General features: G+C 49.8%; 1 protein-coding gene across 2 annotated transcripts in view; it reads right to left on the bottom strand.

The window, feature by feature from the left end:
* NCMAP (non-compact myelin associated protein) overlaps positions 1-21979 on the bottom strand; it is a 54565-nt gene extending 32586 nt beyond the window's left edge. For both annotated transcript variants that reach the window (XM_010345436.3, XM_003934850.4), the window contains exon 1: positions 21896-21979. The gene's annotated coding sequence lies outside the window, so the exon portion shown is untranslated. The remainder of the gene's footprint in view (positions 1-21895) is intronic.
* Positions 21980-23232: the final 1253 nt, after the last annotated feature.

Genomic DNA, 23232 nt, shown 5'->3' with positions numbered 1-23232 from the left:
TAGCTGGGACTACAGGTGCACACCTTCATGTCTGGCTAATTTTTTACTTTTGTAGAGATGAGGTCTTGGACTCCCAGATTCAAGGGATCCTCTAGCCTCAGCCTCCCAAATCGCTAGGAGTACAGGCATGAGCCACCACCCCCAGCATGTATCTTACTCTTAACTAGGAAGACATAGCCAAGGACAATCGGCAGACCTTTGAGAGGAGAAAAGCCCCAAACACAAAAAGCAGACAGCGAACAAAACAAAGGAACAGATGGAGGCATTTAAGGCAAGGAGGGACAATGCACAGAGCAGAGAAAACATCGGTATACCCAGACAGCTAAGATACTGCATCTATAAAACAAGAACAGGGGCCGGGCACGGTGGCTCACACCTGTCATCCCAGCACTTTGGGAAGCCGAGGTGGACGGATCACAAGGTCAGGAGATTGAGACCATCCTGGCTAACATGGTGAAACCCGTCTCTACTAAAAATACAAAAAAACTAGCTGGGCGTGGTGGCGCATGCCTGTAGTTTCAGCTACTCCGGAGGCTGAGGCAGGAGAATTGCTTGAAGCTGGGGGGCGGAAGTTGCGTGAGCCGAGAACCTGCCACTGCACTCCAGCCTGGTGACAGAGTGAGACTCCGTCTCAAAAAAACAAAAACAAACAAAAACAAAAAACAAGAAGAGGATGTTATGAGAAAGGACACTTTTGGGCATGCAAGTCTTTAAAAAAAAAAAAAAAAAAAAAAACCAGAACCCCACCCTACGCCATGCACCTTTTCCCAGGAAGCTCCCGGAGGATGCACCACTAAAGTGAGGGGGTGGTGGAGCAAGAGGAGGGCAGGGATTCTGGGGACCAGGGGCTCCGGCCTCCAGCAGGAAGGAGCAAGAAGATGCCCAGGTCTGAGCTGCTGGGCACAGTCTGGGGGTAACCAGCCTGCCTGGGGTGGGGGAGATTCTATAGTCCAAGGAAAAAAGGAAACCTTTAGATTTTCTGATGTGTTTGTCTAGATGGAAAGAAGATCTACTCTTCTCTTCTGTTGGAGAGTTTGGGGGACGAGTTTATGATAGAAAACTAAGCTCTCAGGCGGGTCATTTGGCCAGCTAGGCTGGTCTCGAACTCCTGACTCCAACAAACAAAGAAAACAAGACCTTAGAAACTCCAAAAATCTGAGCTTATCCCTAATGGATCTTTCAGTGGTCTTGCTTCTGATTCTCTTTCTCTTCCTCTGCCCTGGGGACCAGAGTCCTCCCTCCCAGGCCCCTTCCTCCTTGTGACTCTTTCAGCTTCTCGCTTGGTTCAGGACGTGGTCCCTCCCCGTCCCTGAGGCTTGTTTGTCTCCACACCCTCCATTCCAGAAGGAACACCCCTCCCCCTTCCTGCCAAGCCCGGACCTGGCAGCCGCTGGACTCCAGAGAGGACAGGAGCTGGGGAAGCAATCCCAGCCATTCAAGCTGCCCGCGGTGTGAGCTGGCCAGTGGCCATTCACAATAGGCCCCAAGATACAGAGGGGCGTTTGTCTGGGGGACCTGCGGTGTCATTTAAACTTACACTCTCGCCTTAGCCTGCCGCCTCTTTTCTTCCCACCCTCTCGAGCAGCAAGTGGCAGCCCCCAGCTTTGTTGGGAGGTGGGATGTGGATGCCGCACGGACCTAAGTGGCCTTTCTGTGGCTGGAAACTGGACCCAGAAAGGGAGGTGAGAGGACAGGCAGGGGAGCCAGGCGTGCAGGGTGGCACTGACGACGGTGGATGGTGGGGACAGTGAGGGAGGGCAGGAGAAGCTCTGGACAGGGCAGTGCGGCTGTACAGAGAGGATCAGGATGAGGGGGCTCGTTTCGACTCCTTCACTAACTAGCCAAGTGACTGTGGGCAAGGCACTTCCTTCTCCTCTCCAGGCCTCAGTTTTCTCAGTTTTAAAATGGGGTAATTGGGGCTGGGTGTGGTGGCTCACGCCTGCAATACCAGCACTTTGGGAGGCCGAGGCAGGTAGATCACAAGGTCAGGAGATTGAGACCATCCTGGCTAACATGTCTCTACTAAAAATACAAAAAAATTAGCTGGGCATGGTGGCACATGCCTGTAATCTCAGCTACCTGGGAGGCTGAGGCAAGAGAATGGCTTGAACCTGGAAGACAGAGGTTGCAGTGAGCCAAGACTGCGCCACTGCACTCCAGCCTGGGCGACGTGGGGAAACGGTGGCAAAAAAAAAAAAAAAAAAAAAAAGGGCGGGGGGGCAATTGTCCCTAAGCCATGAGGATTGGATTAAATGCAATGATGAGTGTGGTTTGGTGAAGACAACAAGGGCTGGGATTCAGATGGACCTAGGTCCAAATTCTGCCACTGTCACCTTTAAACTCACTGCTGTGGACAAATTATTCACCCTCCCGGAGCCTCATCCCCTCCTCTGGATTATAAGGATCAAATAAGAACTGACGGGCAGCACCTTGCCCAATAGACCCGTCTGGATGAATGAAGACCCAGTTGGGCACATCGTGGCTTCTATGGGGTCCTCCCAGCATAAAAGTTTTCATGGACTCTAAAAATTTTATTTTTTTTTCCAACCTGAGAGGAAAACCTGAAACATTTTTTTCTGCTCTAGAAGTTCGTTTCTTGATTTCAAAAGAAATTAAAACATCTTTTTTTTCTGAGATGGAGTCTCACTCTGTCGCCCAGGCTGGAGTGCAGTGGCACGATCTCAGCTCACTGCAACCTTCATCTACCGGGTTCGAACTATTCTCATTCCTCTGCCTCCCGAGTAGCTGAATTAAAGGTACCCGCCATCACGCCTGGCTGAGTTTTCTATTTTTGTAGAGACAGGGTTTCACCTTGTTGGCCAGGCTGGTCTTGAACTCCTAACCTCAGGAGTTCTGCCTGCCTCAGCCTCCCAAAGTACTGGGATTACAGGTGTGAGCCGCCACACTCAGCAGAAATTAAAACATCTTAATGGGCCCTTAAAAATATTACAGGCCTTGGCCAGGTGTGGTGGTTCACGCCCGTAATCCCAGCACTTTGGGAGGCTGAGGCAGACAGACCACCTGAGGTCAGGAGTTCAAGATCAGCCTGGCCAACATGGTGAAACTCCATCTCTACTAAAAATACAAAAATTAGCTGGGCGTGGTGGTGGGTGCCTATAATCCCAGCTACTTGGGAGGCCGAGGCCTCTTGAACCTGGGAGGCAGAGGCTGCAATGAGCCGAGATCAGGCCATTGCACCCCAGCCTGGGCGACAGAGCAAGACTCCGAGAGCAAGTCTCAAAAAAAAAAAAAAAAAAAAAGGTATTATGGGCTTTGTCTACTGTGCCTAGTGGTCCTGGTACTACTGGTTCCGGGTTCTCTCAGAGCCGACCTGTCCTGGACACCATCTCCAATGTCTACCAGGCCCCTGATGTTGTTTCTGAAGAATCTGCCATGGAACTGAGTCCTGGGACATGGTATATGTCAGGGTTCTCTAGAGAGACAGAATCAATAGGCTATACAGATACAGAAGAGGGGACTTACGAGGGGAATGGGCTCATGCGATAGTGGAGGCTAAGAAGTCCTGTGATAGGCCATCTGCAAGATGGAGACCTTGGGAAATCGGGAGTGTGGCTCACTCCAAGCCTGAAGGCCTCAGCGCCGGGGACGCTGATGATATAACTCTCAGTCCCGTTGGCCGGGTACAGTGGCTCATGCCTGTAATCCCAGCACTTTGGGAGGCCAAAGTGGATGGATCACTTGAGGTCAGGAGTTCAAGACCAGCCTGGCCAGCACGGTGAAACCCCATCTCTACTAAAAATATAAAAATTAGCTGGGCATGGTGGCACGCACCTATGATCCTAGCTACTCAGGAGGCTGAGGCAGGAGAATCACTTCAACCCAGGAGGTGGAGGTTGCAGTGAGCCAAGATTGTGCTACCGCACTCCAGCCTAGGTGACAGAGCAAGACTCCATCTCAAAAAAAAAAAAAAACAAAACAAAAACGAAAGACAAACACATAAGAAAACAAACTCTCAGTCCCCGGCTGAAGGCTTGAGCACCTGGGGGCCGCTGTGTGAGCCCCGGAGTCCAAGCGCCGGGGACCTGGAGTTCTGCTGTCCAGCGCAGGAGACGAGTATATCCCAGCTCCAGGAGCTAGACCCATGCATTCCTCCTTTTTACTGTTCTTGTCCTCTCTGGGTCCCCAGCCGAGTGCACAGTGCCCCCACACTGAGAGCAGATCTTCCCCAAAGTCCACTCAGACACGCTTGCTAATCTCCTCTGGAAAGACCGTGACAGCCATGCCCCAAAATAATGCTTTACTCAGTTTCCAGGGTTCTTTTCTAAATTTAATTATATTTTTTGTGGAGATGGGGTTTCACTATGTTGCCCAGGCTGGTCTGGAACTCCCGGGCTCAAGAGCGCCTCCTGCTTTGGCTTCCTGAAGTTCCGGGATTATAGTTGTGAACTGCCCTACCTGACCAGTTTCTAGGTTTCTCAGTCCAGTCAAGTTTTTGTTTTTGTTTCTTTTTCTGTGTGGGGTGGGGAGGGTAGAGTCTTGTCGCCCAGGCTGGAATGCAGTGGTGAAATCTCAGCTCACTGCAACCTCTGCCTCCCAGTTTCAAATGATTCTCCTGCTTCAGCCTCCTGAGTAGCTGGGATTATAGGCACACACCACCATGCCCGGATAATTTTTGTATTTTCAGTAGAGACGGGGTTTCACCACATTGGCCAGGTTGATCTTGAACTTCTGACCTCATGATCCACCCACCTTGGCCTCCCAAAGTGCTGGGATTACAGGCACGAGCCACCATGCCCAGCCCCAGTCAAGCTGACATCTGAAATTAACCATCATAGACACCAATGCCTTGCCCCCTGCAGAGCTGAGCTCAGGGATTCATGTTTGTGCCAAACTTCCTGGTTTCAATGTGATGTGAGTCCTGTCCCTAAAGGCTGACGGGGCCCAGGGGAACTTCAGGTGTGCAGGCTGGGAGGACCCAGGTCTGCCCTGTAGACAGGCACAGAGGTATATGAACAGGGCCTGGCTTTCCTCGACCTGGGGTGTGGGTGGTGGACACCACCCAGTCATGGTTGTTCCTTCTGGGCACCTCTTCTATGCCCACACTGGGCATGGGCTTCATGTTCACAGTCCCACTGGATCCTCACCAAACTTCATTCTGCTTCACACCCAGGGACACTGAGGCTCGGAGAGACTGAATAAATCGTCCAAAGTCACAGAGCTACTGGGGCAGGATTGGGACTCAGTTTTCTGTTTCCCAAACCAGGGTATCGCAGCAACCATCCTCCCCAGTCCTTGAACTGTCAGAGGAAACGTGGAAGAGACTTTCAGGACGTGCCAAATGTGTGAAGTGAGTATGAGCCAGGGGTCCAGGAAATGCAAACATGCGCAGGAAAGAGGTTCAGGAAGGGATGCGGTGGGTGTGCTGGGGTGTGGAGCTCTCCAGGGTGTCTGTGTACCACGGGGAGGGAGCTGAGCAGCGGTGAGGGGTGGCGAGTGTGTGAGCAAGTGTGCGAGTGTGCCTCTGTGGGCTGGTGTGTCCTGGGCTGGTGTGTCCTGAGCCGGGCCTGGCAGGGGGAGCTTGGCCAGGCAGGGGCAGCAGGTTCTTCACTTCCTTGCCGAGCTGCCCAGAACCGTATCTGTTACCTACCAACCACAGCAGGTGCCGAGATCAGCCCAAACCTGCCGCATTCAGTGACTACTGACCGCCTCTGGAAAGAGCAGGCCCGAGGCACAGGACGGAAGGGGCTGGTAGGGGTTGAAGCCTCAGACCTGACATTCACCTTGGATGGGTGGGTCCTTCTTGGGTGTACGCAGCCCATCTCCACCTTCAAGTCACATCCTGGGGGCTGGGAGGGATGCCCTCACTGTGATCTGTCCACCTTAGGGTGGAGAGGATGGAAGAGCCCTCCCCCCTCAAAACCCATCAGCTACAGAGGACTTTCTAGAAATACATCTGACCGTGCTCACCACTGCCCCGACCTTGGACTGCTGCTCATCAGCTAAGGTGAATGAAGTCCCAGTCGTCAGCCAGGCTTCTACCACCCGCCAGCATCCAGACCTGTGCTATCCAGCATGGTGGTCCCTCGCTGCACGTGGCTATCTGAGCCTCTGAAATGTAGCTGCTGTTACGATGTACTTTAAGTGCAAAATGCCCATGGGATTACAAAGACTCAGGACAAAATAAAAGGATGTAAAACAGCTCATTAACAGTTTTTTTTCTGCCAGGCATGGTGGCTCATGCCATATGTATTTTTTTCTATTGATTACATGTGGGAATGCTTATATTTGGAATGTACTGGGTTATATAAAATATCAAAATTTAGCCCATTTCTTTTTATTTTTTGAGACGAAATCTTGCTCTGTCACTCAGGCTAGAGTGCAATGGCGCAATCTCTGCTCACCGCAACCTCCCTCTCCTGGGTTGAAGCGATTCTCCTGCCTCAACCTCCTGAGTAGCTGAAATTGCAGGTGTGCGCCACCACACCCAGCTAATTTTTTTGGATTTTTAGTAGAGACAGGGTTTCACCATGTTTGCCAGGCTGGTCTCAAACTCCTGACCTCGTGATCCACCTGCCTCAGCCTCCCAAAGTTCTGGGATTACAGGCGTGAGCCGCCATGCCCGGCCCTCCTTTTACTTTTTTTAAAGTGGCTACTAGGACACTCATATGGCTCACATTATATTGCACAACAACAAATCAAACTCTGTCCTTTTCTCTCTTTGCTTTTTTTTTTTTTTTTTTTTTTTTTGAGACAGGGTTTCGCTGTTGTTACCCAGGCTGGAGTGCAATGGCGCGATCTCGGCTCACCGCAACCTCCGCCTCCTGGGTTCAGGCAATTCTCCTGCCTCAGCCTCCTGAGTAGCTGGGATTACAGGCACGTGCCACCATGCTCAGCTAATTTTTTGTATTTTTAGTAGAGACGGGGTTTCACCATGTTGACCAGGATGGTCTCGATCTCTCGACCTCGTGATCCACCCGCCTCGGCCTCCCAAAGTGCTGGGATTACAGGCTTGAGCCACTGCGCCCGGCCTTCTCTTTGCTTTATGCCCAAGGACGCTGAGAACTCCAAGATAAATCTCAGTGTCCCTGGGTGTGAAGCCGAATGCGGTTTGATGAGGATACAATGGGACTGTGAACATGAAGCCCATGCCCAGTGTGGGCACAGACGAGGCACCCAGAAGGAGCAGTTATGACTGGGTGGTAAGTGTCCACCACCCACACCCCTCTCCTACCGACACCAACTCATTCATTTGTTGGTACATTAATTAATCCATTCATTAAGGAAATATTCATCGATCATATTATGAGCTAGAGACTGTGGCACTGAGCAAGGATTGGGCACAGGACATCTGGCATGTGCCTACCCCCCCCCCATGTGTGTTCTGCATCCCCAGGAGGCAGACGTGACACTAACACACAGGTGCTGTGAGCTCAGGGGCTGAGGGTGCCGGGCAGGGGCCAGGGGAGGGCAGGCAGCCTGTAACAGTGGAATTTGAGTGGCACCATGTGGTCATGAAACCCTGTGGCTGTGGGGTCAGAATGACCTGGATCTGAATCCCAGGAATACAATAATAGGTTGTATGCGTTTAGTTCCAAGTGCCAAGCCCCCTGCTAAGCACTTTATTCTTGTTTATTTGTTTATTTATGTATGCATTTATTTTTTGAGATAAGGTCTTGCTCTGTTGCCCAGGCTGGAGCGCAGTGGCGCAGTCATGGCTTACTGCAGCCTTGACTTCCCCAGCTTAAGGGATCATCCCATCTAAACCTCCCAAGCAGCTGGGACTACAGGTGCACGCCACTGCACTTGGCTAATTTTAAAATATTTTTTTGGTAGAGACGGGGTCTAACTTTGTGTATTTGATTGCCTCTCCAGTCTAAGCAAAAAGTATACTGTTTGTTAAAATTTCTAGGCTGGGCACAGTGACTCACGCCTGTAATCCCAGCAGTTTGTGAGTCCAAGGTGGGCAGACTGCTTGAGCTCAGGAGTTCAAGAGCAGACTGGGCAACATAGGGAGACCCTGTCTCTACACACACACACACACACAGACACACACAGACACACACACAGATTAGCCAGGTGTGGTTGCTCACACCTGCAGTCCTAGCTAGAGGTTGAGGTGGGAGGATCTCTTGAGACCAGGAGTTCAAGGTTGCAGTGAGCAGTGATTGTGCCACTGCACTCCAGCCTGGGTCACAGAGCAAGATCCTGTCTCAAAAAAATGTTTTTAAGTGAGGAAACTGAGGCCCAAGGATGTTAACTAACTATTAAAGGTCACCCACTAAGGAGAGACATGACCCCAGAGAATCTGACTTCAGAGTCTGCTCCATGTATTGGGGGCTTGAAGATAAGAGGAGCATTTAATGAACACTTATTATGTGCCAAGCACTTGTCTAAAAACTTCATAAATGAGTTTTTATTTGTATAGTTTAAATTTTTATTTGTATAACTAATTTCATTCCATGCCAGCTCTAGGAGGTGGGCATCGTTATCTCCATTTTACAGGTAGAGAAACTGAGGCCCAGAGAGACTAAGTATCCTGAGGTCACATAGCCAGTGAAAGCGGCAGAACTAGGTGGAACTTAGTTCAAGTACACCAGAGTTCATGCTTTTGACCACTTCACTTTACTGCTGCTGCTCAATCAATGAACATTGTTATTATTATTTTACTGGGACTTTCTGAGGTGGGAAGGGAAGAATGCCAGTCTAGCTGGGAAGAACAAGGGGAGTGAAGTCTAGGGAGTAGATTCGGTGACTGGGTGGGTGAGTGACGGTCTCAGGACAGTGAAGTCTAGAGCCCAGGGAGGGCTGGAGTGGAGCCTAGACTCAAGAAATATATTGGGGCCAGGCATGGTGGCTCATGCCTATAACCCCGCACTTAGGGAGGCTGAAGCGGGTGGATCACCTGAGGTCCGGGAGTTTGAGACCAGCCTGACCAACATGGTGAAACCTCGTCTCTACTAAAAATACAGAAATCAGCCGGGCATGGTGGCAGATGCCTGTAATCCCAGCTACTTGGGAGGCTGAGGCAGGAGAATCATTTGAATCCAGAGGTTGCAGTGAGCCAAGATCTCACTATTGTACTCCAGCCTTGTCGACAGATTGAGACTCTGTCTTCAAAAGAAAGAAAAATACACTGGGAATTAAACCATAGAACTTCCTCCACAGTAAGAAACCAGTGCATAGTGGGCTCTCAGGAACCCCTACGTTATGCGCTGGGTATGGTAACACACACCTGTAGTCCTAGCTACTTGGAAGGCTTCTTTGGAGCTACTTGGAGGCCGAGGCAGGAGGATCTCTTGAGCCCAGGAGTTTGAGTCCAGCCTGGGCAATATAACGAGACCCCCATCTCTAACAACAACAACAACAACAAGGATCCCTACGTTATGGACTCAGTTTGAGAGGTTTGAAAATGAACCAGTAGTGGTCAGAGCCAGAGCGACCTGGCTCAGCTGGGTGACCTTCAGGAACTTACTTAACCTCTCTGTGCCTACATCTCCTTTTCTGTAAAGTGGAGGTAAGAACAGGACCCTCATGATGGGGTTGCTGTTTAATAATAATAATAATAATAATAATAATAAATATAAAGCCTCTGGCAGTGTTTGGCACAAAGTAGCCCTTTCATATATTTCCTTCTTTCCCCTCCTCCACCTCTAGTAAGATCTCCTCAAACCCCCAGCCACAGCAGAATTGAAATGAAAATCACAATGGTCTAGCACCACCAAGGTCCCTGGGGACCCCAGGCCAGTAAGGCGAGGGCGGAAGAAGAGAGGGAAATGTCAAGCCATCCTGTTCTCGAATGTGTCAAAGATGGAGAAAAAGGAATAAGGAGAACTTGTTTCCTTCTCTTTGCTGCCGTGTCAAGTCCGATTTATGTAACTCAGCTTCTCCGTGAGGTGCCCCGGGGGCCTCCAGGAGGCAGGGCTGGCAGTGACATGAATAAATATTTCTGTGCTCTCTGCCCCGGGGCTCAGATTCTGAGCAAACACCACAGCCTGAGGAGGCCGTGACAAGGAGGAAGCGTTCCAGGCGCAGCCCTGCAGTCATGGGAGTGTGACCTGGAAGGAGAGATTCTAGTGTGGCCAGGGTGTCACAGAACCCTCAGTCAATTCTCCCTATGAACAGAATCAAGCCCATTCTCCTACCCCAGCTGGTATTCTCCTGCCCCACCTGGTATTCAGCCCCGGTTGCCTCTCTCCTGCCACCTCTCCCACCCCATCTGGGCACCCACATACTTCACACTCTGGCTCCTTGAGACTGCTGAGTATTTTCCCCAAGATGTGTCCCCTCTCTGGGAATGTCCTCCACTCCTTCTCTCCTCCATGAACTAGAAAGGTGATACATGAACTAGACAGAGATACAGGCTTCAGAATTAAACTGGGGACTGAATTCCAGTTTACCTGTGTCCACCTCAGCTCACGACTTAGCCTCCAAGCCCTCAATTGTAAAGGAGGCTCCGCGACTCCTCTCTAGTTCCCTGTTACGACGCTCAAAGGAGATGATAACTGTTAAGAGTAAGTGTCAATCACTTACCCGTACCTTATAGACAGGCCTGTGAAGGGTTTTGAGTGCATAAGTCGCTTAGCAGTGCACACTATCCCCTCACAGAATGCCTGGGCCATAGTGGGAACTCATAATGTCAGTTTCCTTTCTCTCCAAGACCTGCCCAAAGCTTCTCCTCCTATCTCAAGGAGGCCAGGCTCCTCTGAGAATCTTCACGGCATCTCACAGGTGTCTTAGTTATAGCACTTACCCATGAAAGTGTTGTCATTAGTAGCCAGTTCTGGCTTCCTTCTGTTCTAGGTGCTTCCTGGGGACAGACCTGCCTTAGTTATAGCTCTCCTGCCAGCACGCCCCGTGAGGCCTGCCATTCAGAAGGCACTTGAATGAATAAATGAGTGAATGCATGCATGCATATAGGCTGCATGGAAGAAACAGACTTAAGCAGGTATCTGAGCATAGGTTGGCTTCGAACATACACTTAACTCTCTGGGGTCTGACTCCCTGAGCTCAGGGCCTGGGCCGTCACAGCCCCCTCAGCTCCATGAAGACTCAAGGGACTAGTCACAGCCTCCTTGGTACTTTTACATTGCTTGGACTTGGATATTTTTCTCGGCAAAGGGTTTTTGGACCATGAGGCATGCAGGAAGGGATCTAGAAGCTGTGGACTGGAATTTCCAGGATTCAGGTTTATGAATCACAGATGCACCTCTGCAGTGCCTGGCCTGGCCTTGGACCCAGCATACAACAATTGTATAATAAATGCTCAGTAGATTCGAGGCGGTGTGTTTCTTACGCCACTGTGGGGCTGGGATATGTTACTGTGAAAAAATAGAAGCCTCCAGTGTCTTCTCTGGGGACCCACTTGCTGAGGAATCAGAATTATAGACCTTTGCTTTCCACATGGCTCCTCCATTGTTCCAATATCAAGGATCATTTCCCACCTGCTACAGAATAAAGTTCTAATTATCTGTTGTGGCAATCAAGGTCTTCCATGAACCTGCCTCCGTCTTATTCCACTAGCACCTGTCTCCTCCTCCCTTCCCCCACAAGGCAGAATGAGCCACTTCCTGCCTCCAAAACTCACCAGTGCTTCCCCGCTATGCACATTGCAGTTTCCAAAGACGGCCTCATAATATCCCCCATGCCACATTCTCTCCTGCCGTGTGACCCAAACACTGCCCACACCAAGAGGCAGAGTCCATTTCTCCACTCTCTGGAATCTGGGTGGGCCCTGTGACTGCTTAGACCACTGGACTGTCAGAAATGGCCAGGCACAGTTGCTCCTACCCAGCATTTTGAGAGGCTGAAGTGGAAGGACCTTGAGCCCAGGAGTTAGAGACTAGCCTGGGAGTGTTAGTCCATTTTCATACTGCTATAAAGAACTGCCCAGGACTGGGTAATTTATAGAGGAAAGAGGTTTAACTGACTCCAAGTCCAGCATGGCTGTGGAGGCCTCAGGAAACTTACAATCATGGAGGAATGAGAAGGGGAAGCAGTGATTTCTTCACAAGGCAGCAGGTGGGAGAAGTGCCGAGCAAAGCGGGAAGAGCCCCTTATAAAACCATCGGATCTGGTGAGAACTCACTCACTGTCATGAGAACAGCATGGGAGAAACTACCACAATGATTCAATCATGTCCACCTGGTCTCTCCTTGACAACTGGGGATTAAGGGGATTACAATTCAAGATGAAATTTGGGTGGGGATGCAAAGCCTAACCATTATCACTGGGCAAGATACTGAGACCCCATCTCTACCAAAAAAAAAAAAAAATTAGCTAGGCATGGTTGTGCATACCTGTGGTCTCAGCTACTTGAGAGGCTGAGGTGGGTGGATTGATTGAGCCAGAAAGTGGAGGTTGCAGTGAGCCATGATCACACCACTGCACTCCAGCCTGGGTGACAGAGTGAGATTCTGCCTCAAAACACACACACACACACACACAGACACACACACACACACACACACACACACACACACACATTCTATCACTTCTAAAAATGGAAAACCAGTGTCACTTGCCATTAATAGAAGGTAACAATGACATAAATTGGATAAACTAGATCAGTGTCATTTAATTCTAGCTGGACAGTGTCACCTCCCAAACTGTCCAAGCCCCCAGGGCTCACTCTCTCCTTGTTGAAAAGATGAACGAGTGTTGCAGTGACGACACTGGTACCCAGACTCTGGGTTCCAATATCTGGGTAGTTACAGTGTATCAGTTTCCAGGTCCCTGGATCCAGGATGTATATGTCCTTGAATTCAACAGTTCCCTGTGAAGTTCAGCTTCAATCTCCAGAGCAGCCTTGAGGTTCCTCCACTTTACCGGTTATGGTAGATGCTATAGCTCCCCAGTCTGGCCGGTTCTGCAGCATTTTGGGAGCCTCTAGCATTTCCAATAGTAAAAACAAAACAAACAAAACAAAACTAGGTGTACAAAATCCACTTCTGCCTAAAATGCCCAGTACTGTTTCTATTTCTCGCACTGAAGCCTGACTTCCCCAGCTCTTGCAGCATCTCCTGAACATTTCTTTTATTATTTATTTCCTGCAAGAGTATTTTCATTGTGGGTCTTTGTGTATTCCACCTTCTGAGGCTTTATTTGCCTAAGCATATTTTTATTATGACCTCATATTTGAATGAAAAATTGGCTGGCTTTAAAATTCTGGATTGAAAGAGTTCTTTTTTAAAAATTATTAATGACATCACTTCTTTGACTTCCTTTATCTGGTATTGCTGTTGAGAAGTATGATGCCAGCCTGATTCTTGTTCCTTTGTACATCATCTGTTATTTCTCCCTGCTCTTCTTCCTGGTCTTTCATATTCTTATTTTTGCCATAATACCTATGTGTGAATTTATTTACCCATCTGCACTCTCCATCTCTCTCAGCTTTTTTTTTTTTTTTTTTTTTTTTCCTTGAGAGAGCATCTCACTCTGTTGCCCAGGCTGCAGTGCAGTAGCATGATTTCAGGTCACTGCAACCTCCACCTCCCAGGTTCAAGTGATTCTCCTGCCTCAGCCTCCCAAGTAGCTGGCGTTACAGGTGCCTGTCATCACACCTGGCTAATTTTTGTATTTTTAGTAGAGATGGGGTTTCACCATGTTTGCCAGGCTGGTCTTGAACACCTGACCTCAAATGATCCATATGCCTCAGCCTCCCAAGTGCTGGGATTACAGGCGTGAGCCAGCGTGCCTGGTCTCTCTCAGCTTTTCTTTTCTATTTGTTGTCTGTGTTCCATTGCCTGTTGCTTTTGGGGATAATTATCAATCTGATCATCCTATGTACTTGCAAATTCTTCAGTTGTATCCATCCTGATATTCAGGCCATCTATTATGTCTTTTATTTTAAATCTTAAATTTTTCATACCTAAATGTTTTGGCTTGGTTCTCCTTTTTTTTTTTTTTTTTTTCTGTTCATTGCAGTTTTTTTTTTTTAATGAAAGCTGTATGTAAGATTACTTTATTCCTACATCTTCTCAAATATGTTTTCCTTATATTTGCCCCTTTCCGTTCCCACTTGGTGAGATTTAGCTTTCTGCTCAGGGATCTTTCTGTAGTCTTTGTTCAGGGTTAAGCACCCTGCTAGGGCAAATGGCCAGCCTTCTACCCCTGCACATGTCCAATGTAGATAACAGATTTCTTCCCATAAACTTGGATCACTTTGCTAATCTGCCGACTTCTATAGTGTCCGTGTGCAAACTGAGATTCTTCCTCCTTTCAGATGGGCATGGATCGAACGTTATATTTCTGTCTCAGCTCTTTGGAAAGAGGAGAAGACATAATCTTCCTGTAAATATGGGAAAGTACATTAAAATACTGCTTATGGACCAGGTGCTGTGGCTCACACCTATAATCCCAGCATTTTGAAAGGCCAAGGCAGGTGGATCACCTGTGGTCAGGAGTTCAAGACCAGTCTGACTAATATGGTGAAACCCCATCTCTACTAAAAATACAAAAATTGGCCACATATAGTGGCGTGTGCCTGTAGTCCCAGCTACTCGGGAGGCTGAGGCAGGAGAACTGCTTGAACCCAGGAGGCAGAGGTTGCAGTGAGACAAGATTGTGCCACTGCACTCCAGCCTGGGCGATGGAGCGAGACTCCGTCTCCAAAAAATAAATAAATAATAAAAAAATTAAAAAATAGAAATACCGCTTATAGTTCTTGTGAGAGTCACAAAGATTTCTTGACTTTCAGAAGTCACTGAATTTCATTTTGGCCACTGTTACTTCAGTGATGCTGAGAAAGGGAAGCACCTGTGACTTCTTGTTCTTGCATTATTTCATGAATTTCTTCCCTTATCTCCTGAAGTATCATCACGCTTTACTTTAAAATCTTGGTCCGTCTGCTTCAAGGGCGTATGTGGTTGATTTCTCTTTCTTTGGTAGTAGCTGCACTTCTCAAGTGTCTCATTGTTTGGGAGGTGAGTTCATGGTCCCCAGGGGATGCCAGCTCTCTGTCTGGTAATGTGCCTTGGAGAAAGGGCATAAGGAGAGGGAAGGGATGAGCCCCAGGGCAGGAAGCCATGCGAACATCCTTGGCGTTTCTGCCTGGCACTCTGCCAGCTTCATTTTTAAGTTAGTTCCCAGAGAGAAGCAGGCTCAGCAGGAGATAAACTCTGCTTGGGAGATTCCCTAGCTGGGGGTGGGGATGGGACTGTAGGAGTATTAGTGGGAGAATCAATGCCTGATCCCTTGCCTGCTTTTATAATTCCTCACTCCAGCAGGGCTTTGAGCTGTCCCAGCCCACCCAGGCTGTAGCTGCCAATATCTGCACTCAAGTGACAGGCAGTGTTTGTTTCAAGACAAAAAGCAGGGGAAATAAAGCAGATAAGCTTCCCTGCAGGGCAGGACAGTGGAAAGGGTAAGAGTTCAGGCTCTGGGGTCTGTCCAACATTCATTCATTTCACATGGAGAGCTGGTGTGTGGCAGGCATTGTGTCGGGTGATAGGGAGATGGTGGGAAGCAGGGCAGTCCTCACCCTCAGAGAGGTTACACTCTGCAACAAACTAACAGACATGGATCCATCTTGGCACTGCCAGCTGGGCAACTCACTTCATCTTTCCAAGCCTCAGTTTCTTCATCTGCAAGATGGAGATGACACTCATTTATAGGGTTCCTGGGGCTTTCAGGAGACAAGGCTGGGAAGTGATTCGTAGAAAGCCTGGCATGCTGAAAGCTCTCAAAAATGTTAATTATTGTTATTATTGTGACTAATGATGCTGTTACTGGGGATTAGGTAGGAACTTGGAGCTGCTTAGAAAAAAGATAAATGGGGCTGCATGTGGTGGCTCATGCCTGTAGTCCCAGCACTTTGAGAGGCCAAGACGGGCAGATCATGAGGTCAGGAGTTCGAGACCAGCCTGATCAATGTAGTGAAACCCTGTCTCTACTAAAAATACAAAAATTAGCCACGTGGTGGCACACACCTGTAATCTCAGCTACTCAGGAGGCTGAGGAAGGAGAATCGCTTGAATCTGGGAAGCAGATGTTGCAGTGAGCTGAGATAGTGCCACTGCACTCCAGCTTGGGTGACAGAGCAAGACTCTGTTTCAAATAAATAAATAAATAAATAAATAAATAAATTGGCTTTTCATCCTCTGGGCAAACCATTTACCCTTGGGAGATAGAACACTCAAAGAAAGAGGATTGAGTAGGTGTGGCTCTTAAAAAGTTTAAGTAAAAAGCAGTCAGACAAAGAAACAAACTAACCAACAAACCAAGCTTCACTTTCCAGGAAGAACTATTAATACCACTAAAAGTGTTAAGATTTTAGATAACTGGTCCCCTTCTCCAGTTCTTCTTCATCCCTCCCTTCCTTCTTTCTTGCTCAGGGCAGTACTGTGAGGTTAGAGCTTCCACAGCGATGGGCCTGGCGGGAGTTTTGTCCTTTTGCTTGTTGGCTGGAGGACCCATGTCTCCATTAGGTGCAGGTGGCATGATGCCCAGAGTACTTTTAGGGTCCCACAAAAAATGTTTTCATTTCTTTTAAAATCCAGAGGAAAAAGTGACTTTCAGGTTAAAGAAGATGTTTTGATATACCCATGCAGTCATAAATATAATTGCAAATATTTCTTTTTATTTTTTTGAAACAGTTTCACTCTTTTCACCCTGGCTGGAGTGCAATGGTGGGATCTCAGCTCACTGCAACCTCCGCCTTCCCCATTCAAGTGATTCTCCCACCTCAGCCTCCTGAGTAACTGGGATTACAGGTGCCCACCACCATGCCCGGCTAATTTTTGTATTTTTAGTAGAGATGGGGTTTCACCATGTTGGCCAGGCTGGTCTTGAACTCCTGACCTCAGGAGATCTGCCCGCCTTGGCCTCCCAAAATGCTGGGATTACAGGCATGAGCCACTGTGCCCAGACAATTTTAAATATTTCTTATGGAGCATGTGGCCCATGAAGGCAAAATTGCCCCAGGCTCAGGGAAGTGAGAAGGCATCCCAAGGGCACCATGGAACAATAATACTCATTTCTGGGGATGTTAAAGGGCCAGGGCTCCATTGCATTCAGCACTATGTAGGCACCTAAGAAGCTCTCAACAAGCAAGTTAACCATTTATCTTCCTCTACCAACTGCAAGTTGAAACCTTAGGAAACCACCAGGAGGGTCATGGGGTTGGGCACAGCAGTGATGGGAAAAGTCACACAATTGCTATTTTTTTTTCTACGAGGTAGGGTCTTGCTCTGTCACTCAGGATGGAGTGCAGTAGTGCCATCATGGCTCATAACAGCCTCAACCTCCTGGGCTCATGTGATTCTCTCACCTCAGCTTCCCCAGTAGCTGGGACTACAGGTGCACACCACCACACCTGCTAAAGTTCTTGTTAATTGTAGAGACAGAGTCTCCTTATGTCACCCAGACTGGTCTCAAACTCTTGGGCTCAAGTAATCCTCCTGCTCTGGCCTGCTGAAGTGCTGGGATTATAGGTGTGAGGCACACTCCAGGCCCACATTTGTTTTTTATTGCACGACAGACTGAGGAAATACGCCAGGTGGAGGAACAGATCAAAACTTCAAAGCGAGGCTACTGTGTTCCGGTCTGCAAGAAACCAGACTGGCAGCAAAAAGAGCTCTTTCTGGATTCCCAGTGCAGGTGTTAGCAAGCGCTGAAGAGGTGGGCTGAGTGAACGAACAAGTACATGAATCAATGATGAGAGAACCGCGGGAGGAATTTTTTAATCCTGAGTTGTTTGCCCGGAAAGGTAGCTCCCCAGATACAAGTTTCTTTAGAGGCAAAGGGAAACAAATTCTTGTGTGTTTTTTCCTTCTTTCTTTTATTGTTTTTTTGAGATGAAATTTCGCTCTTGTTGCCCAGGCTGGAGTGCAATGGCGTGATCTTGGCCCACTACAACCTTCACCTCCCAAGTTCAATCGATTCTCCCACCTCAGCCTCCTGAGTAAGTAACTGGGATTACAGGCATTCACCACCACGCCCAGGTAATTTTTGTATTTTTAGTAGAGATGGGGTTTTGCTGCGTTGGTCAGGATGGTCTCGATCTCCTGACCTTAGGTGGTCCACCTGCCTTGGCCTCCCAAAGTGCTGGGATTACAGGTGTCAGCCACCATGTCCAGTCACAAATTCTTTTAAAATTTTCTTATAGAGATGGGATCTCCCTATGTTTCCTAGGCTGAGCTCAAACTCCTGGGCTCAACCAATTCTCCTGCCTCAGTCTCCCAAAGTGCTGGGATTTCAGGTATGAGCCACTACGCTTGGCCGGGAAACAAATTCTTAATAAGTGATTGCAGAGGCTACTATTGTCTCTGGTTAAATTCAGAAACTGAGGTTCAGGGAGGTGATGTGGCTTGAGGCAGAGTAGAGGGGTTAATGCTCTGCTCTTCTTCGCGTCCTCAGGACTATTACTTGGAGCTAAGCCTTCCAAGCCCAGAGGCCCCAAGCAGGTACCAGCCCCATGAGGGCCCCTGCAGTTCAGGTGTGTCCAGCCCAGGCAGGAGGCCCCTCGGAACAGGCCTGAATCCAGCTGGAGAACAGGCCTCTCTGTCTTAGAGGTTGGCACGCCCTCTGTTCCTTCCTTAGGCTAAACTGCAGCCACTACCTTGGGGAATTTCAAACCACATGAGAAGGTCCAGCCCCACCGTCCAGCTCAGGCTCTGGCTTCACCTACACCCCTGCCCTGCTCAGGAATCCACAGAAACTCACTGCTGGCTCTTTTTTGGGGGGCTCATTCCCCTTCCTTCTTCCTGCCTCCTCCTGCCCACCTGGCATTTATACTTCTGACTATGAATTCATTTCAGTGTAACCAGCAAGAAATCCATCCTGCTAGATCCCAAAGCAAAAAGTGGGACTCCAGGGACCAAGATGCCAACGACTGCCTCAGGAGGCTGGCTGGATGGAGATGGGAAAACCGATAAGAAAAATAGCACAGAGCTTGGAAGTTATCCAAGAGAAACAAACTGGCCGCTGCTTCCGGGCTGACTTCAGAGGCCCCTGGACAGCAGCATGCAAAGTGGACATCTCAACACAGGCACTTCGGGCCAGCAACAGGTTAGTCCAAGTTACGGAAGTTCTGTTTTGGACATTTCTCTTCAATATTAAATATATACCTTTTTAAAAGTCAGGTGAATAGATATAATTTTGGATCTTTGTTTTCATTATACATGCGGGGGGTTTTTTTTGTTTGTTGTTTTTAAGAAATTAAAAGAGTTCGTTGGGCAACTTAAAATCCACTTTACCTTTCTTTTTCTTTTTAACATTTCATCCCAATTTACTGGAAGACTGAAAAATAAAGGGAAGTGCTGCTGCATTTACAATTCCCAGAGAATTTCACTGCTTACTGAGTCTCGAAAGCACTTGGAATTAGGAGACGATGGTCTCCCCCAACTCTACGTGACCCTGAATGGTGTGTCCAGACCCTGGTTTGCAAACCCTGAGAGTGAGGGTGCGTTCCACTACCTGTAGAGATTCTGTCGCCTCTAACACACCATGACCCCGTGTCCCAGGAGCAGCAGGATGGGGGTCAGCTTGGACGTCACTTTCTCTGCTGGGAGCCCCAGGACAGTGACATAGTGTGAGGCCTCCCCTTCAGGTATAAATGTCTAGCACTAGATCCTTCTCTGAGAAAAGGCATTGATGATGGTACGAGAGAGGGTGGAGGTACCAAATGTGAGAGAGGGGATGGGGACGGGTGGGGACCGCACAACGAAACAAAAAGCTCATGGTCAGTTTCATCAGAATCTCCTCCCTCAAAGCCAAGAGCCCCGTCCTCAGTCTAGACCGATGCATTCCATGAAGATTCCCTGAGCACCTCCTGTAAGCCAGATGCCGTGCGAGGTGGGGACACAGTGAGAAGCAAGGCAGGCCTGCTCCCTGCGTTGCTAGAGCTTAGGGCAAAACACAGATATTAAACAAGGGTTGCTGGCAACCGTGGAAGGTACTGCAAGGAGAAGCTCGAACTTGGCCTCTTAGGGGTCCCACGCCTCCCGGCTGTTGATGGACTCCTGCAGGCTCCACCTCCACTTTAGACCTTTGCTTCTCACCTATTCCTGGTCAACCCAGGGAGATGGAAACCCAGTGAAGCTGCCTGCCAGGATGTCACAAAACTAAAACTAGCTGTGCTTAGAGTGGCTCTACCTCAAGGGCACAGCTCCTTCCTGGCTCGAGGCAGGAATGGCCACAGTCCACACGGTGATATGGAGCCCAGGAACTGGCCCAGGGGATAAGTTGTTGATAGGAATCCCCTACACCTGATTCCCACAGAGCCCAGCCAGTTCCTCAAGCCCAGCTCACTATATGCCCAGCTCACTATAGGCCCAGCTCATTGCACACGCCGTGGGTGGCTGGCAGGTCCCATGCTTCCTCCCTGCAGCTCACCTTGGCTTCAGGCAGCACAGAGCCCGGCAGGGACGAGGTGAAGAATGCCCCACGCCATGAATGGGTCATGGGAACCCCCTTCCCTTCTCCTCCCCGCCTCCCGCCAGGCATTCATGGTCCTTTGCTATCTCTTGGCTGTTCTTCATCCCCTCTCCCTACTTAGAGGACATGAGAAAGGTATTGACATCCACTCCCACAGGCTGCTGGGGCTCAGGATTCCAGGGTGTCACGTGCCTGGTGCTCCGGCTGTGCCTGTCACTTTCTACTACCACCGCCAACACACACACAGGCATGCACGCACACACACGGGCACATGTGCACACACTCACACACATGTGCACACACACACAAGTGCACACACACACATACACACATGCACCGTAAGAGGGGGTGCCTATAATCTGTTGTTCTGGGCTTATGCTTATAACTGTTCCATCCACTTAGACCACTGCCTCCCGTATCCACACACACCTCTCAGAACCAGTCATCTGTAAATTAACTATTTGTGCCAAGCATTGTACTTCATACTCATTCATTCATTCATTAGATAAATATGAACTGAGACCTACTGCATGCCGGCCACCGTGCTGGTGCTGGGGATACAAGGGTGAACCGAATAGGCGTCATCCCTGCCCCCAAGGAGCTGCGGTCTCACAGACATTAATAGCTGTTTATTAAGTGCCTACTAGATATCCACCCTGTATTAAACACTTTATGAATTATCTGATTTAATCTATCAGAGAAATTGTTTCATTTAAGGAGCACGTCAAACTGAACCATAGAGAAAAATGTGGACTTGTCTAAGACTGTTGGACAGCCAAGGCTGAGGCAAGCAGGGACTCCAAAGCACTGCTCTAACCACTGGGATATCCTCTCCCCGCTCCACTAAGATTCCACCTCCTCCATGGAGCTTTCCGGAATCTTCCTCTCAGGCTCAAGGCCTTCCTTGGTCTCTCTAAACCAGCCTTCATATTTGACACAGCCATCTCCTCCTCCCACGAAGACACCCAGAGAACTGGAGGCGTGTCTGTATCCCCTCTGTATTCTTCCCCGGAAGCGCTGTTGGATGAGCGACCCTCGAGCCCCTCCAAACATGCAGCTGAATTTGCTGCTCTGAACTAGTACCCTGGGTTTTCTCTGCCATGGGTTTTCAACTCCCGGGATCTCAGATCTTCAGAAGGGGCCTCTGCATAGGGCCGACCCATCAAGGTGTCCATCTAACAGAAGAGGCGGTCAAGGCTCCAAGTGAGTAAAAGCTCCCTTTACCTCCAGCCTGGGTCAAGGTCGACTCCCTTTTCTTCCAGCGAACCTCGACCCCTCGCCAGAGGTTTGGGTGGGGAGGGGACAAGGAAACCACCTCGTCTCCAAAACGCACTGGAGAGGGTCGGCCTCCCTCCCACCACCCCGGACCAACGCCCTCCCGCGCAGACCTCAGGCACTTCCTCCAACAGAGGTGGGGCGAGACGGGGGACCCCTGGTCCCCACCCCCGGGCCCTCCTTCGCCCAGCGCGGCCGGCAGGTGGACAGGAAGCCACCGCACCTGGGCCGGGCCGCTCCTCGCTCCCCGTAGCCCGGGGCGCCCCGGCGGCCAGGCGCCTCCTACCTGCTCTGTCGAGCCCCGGTCGGCCTCCTGCCGGCCCCGCCGCGCTCCCTGCCTGGGTCCCCGCCGCCGCCGGGCACTGCCAGCCTGCGGATCCCGCCCCCGCCCGGGGGTCCCGCCCCCGGCCCCGCCCCGCGCAGGTGATCCCGGGGAGCCCGGGGGCGGCGCCGGGGGCGCCAGGGTCCCGCACACTGGAGTGGCGGCGCCTCCCCGTGGTGTCCCCGTGCCTGGGTCCTTTCTGGCACTCCCGGGCACTCCGTCCAGTGGAGAAGTCCAGCCGGAGGCTTCCAGGAGAGAGGGAAGGGGCCTCGCAAAGCCGAGAGGAACTCCAGGCACTCTGAGTAGGGTCTTTTAAAGGAGCATGGCGCTAGTCTGATGGAAGGATTTGCGGGGTGCAGGTGGGGATTTGACAAGCTCAGAACGTTAGACCCGGAGGAAACGGAGGCTTGGCAGCCGGCAAGTGTCAAAAACTCGGCCCCTGTAGGATCAAAGGCTCCTTCCTCCCCAGGCTGAGCCCAGGGCGGTATCCCTAGCAGGCAGCAGGTAATCAACATTATGGAAAGCGAGAAGAGACCTCGAGAGAGGGTCTCTCCTTTCAGAAACAGGGAAGCTGGGGCCCAGGAAGCAGAGGTGAGCGCGAAGTCTTACAGCAGCTTAGTGACAGAATCAGGAGTAAAAGGCAGGTTTCCCGGTTCTGTTTTCAAATGATTTCCAGAAAGTGATTGGATCTGGGCCGACGACCTTGCGGCTTGGTGCCGGTAAGATGCTTTCAAACTCTCCCCAGCTGACTAAGAACTGAGATTTGTATAGGGAAAAAAATGTATTTTTATAGGAAACTCCAAGGTAGTAGTTATTTATTTATTTTTGAGAGAGGGTCTCACTCTGTCGCCCGGGCTGGAGTGCAGTGGCGCAATCTCGGCTCACTACAACCTCCACCTCCTGGTTCAGGCAGTTCTCCTGCCTTAGCCTCCCAAGTAGCTGAGATTACAGGCACATGCCACCAAACCGGCTTTTTTTTTTTTTTTTTTTTTTTTTTTGGTAGGGATGGGTTTCACCAGGCCAATCTTGAACTCTTGACCTCAAGTGATCTGCCAGCCTTGGCCTCCCAAAGTGCTGGGATCACAGGCAGGAGCCACTGCTCCCAACCTACTTTATTTTATGGAGACAGGGTCTTGCTCTCTTGCCCCAGCTGGAGTGCAGTGGCATGATCTCGGCTCACTGCAGCCTCTAATTCCTAGGGTCTAGCGATCCTCCCACCTCAGCCTCCCAAAGTACTGGAATTACAAGCATGAACCACCATGCCCAGCTGCAAGGTGGTATTTATTAACAAATATTGATTG

This window comes from Saimiri boliviensis, chromosome 11 (genome assembly GCF_048565385.1).
Source record: "Saimiri boliviensis isolate mSaiBol1 chromosome 11, mSaiBol1.pri, whole genome shotgun sequence".
Classification (NCBI taxonomy): Eukaryota; Metazoa; Chordata; class Mammalia; order Primates; family Cebidae; genus Saimiri; species Saimiri boliviensis.
Note: the sequence above shows the minus strand (reverse complement) of the source record. Positions and strands in the feature narration are given on the sequence as shown.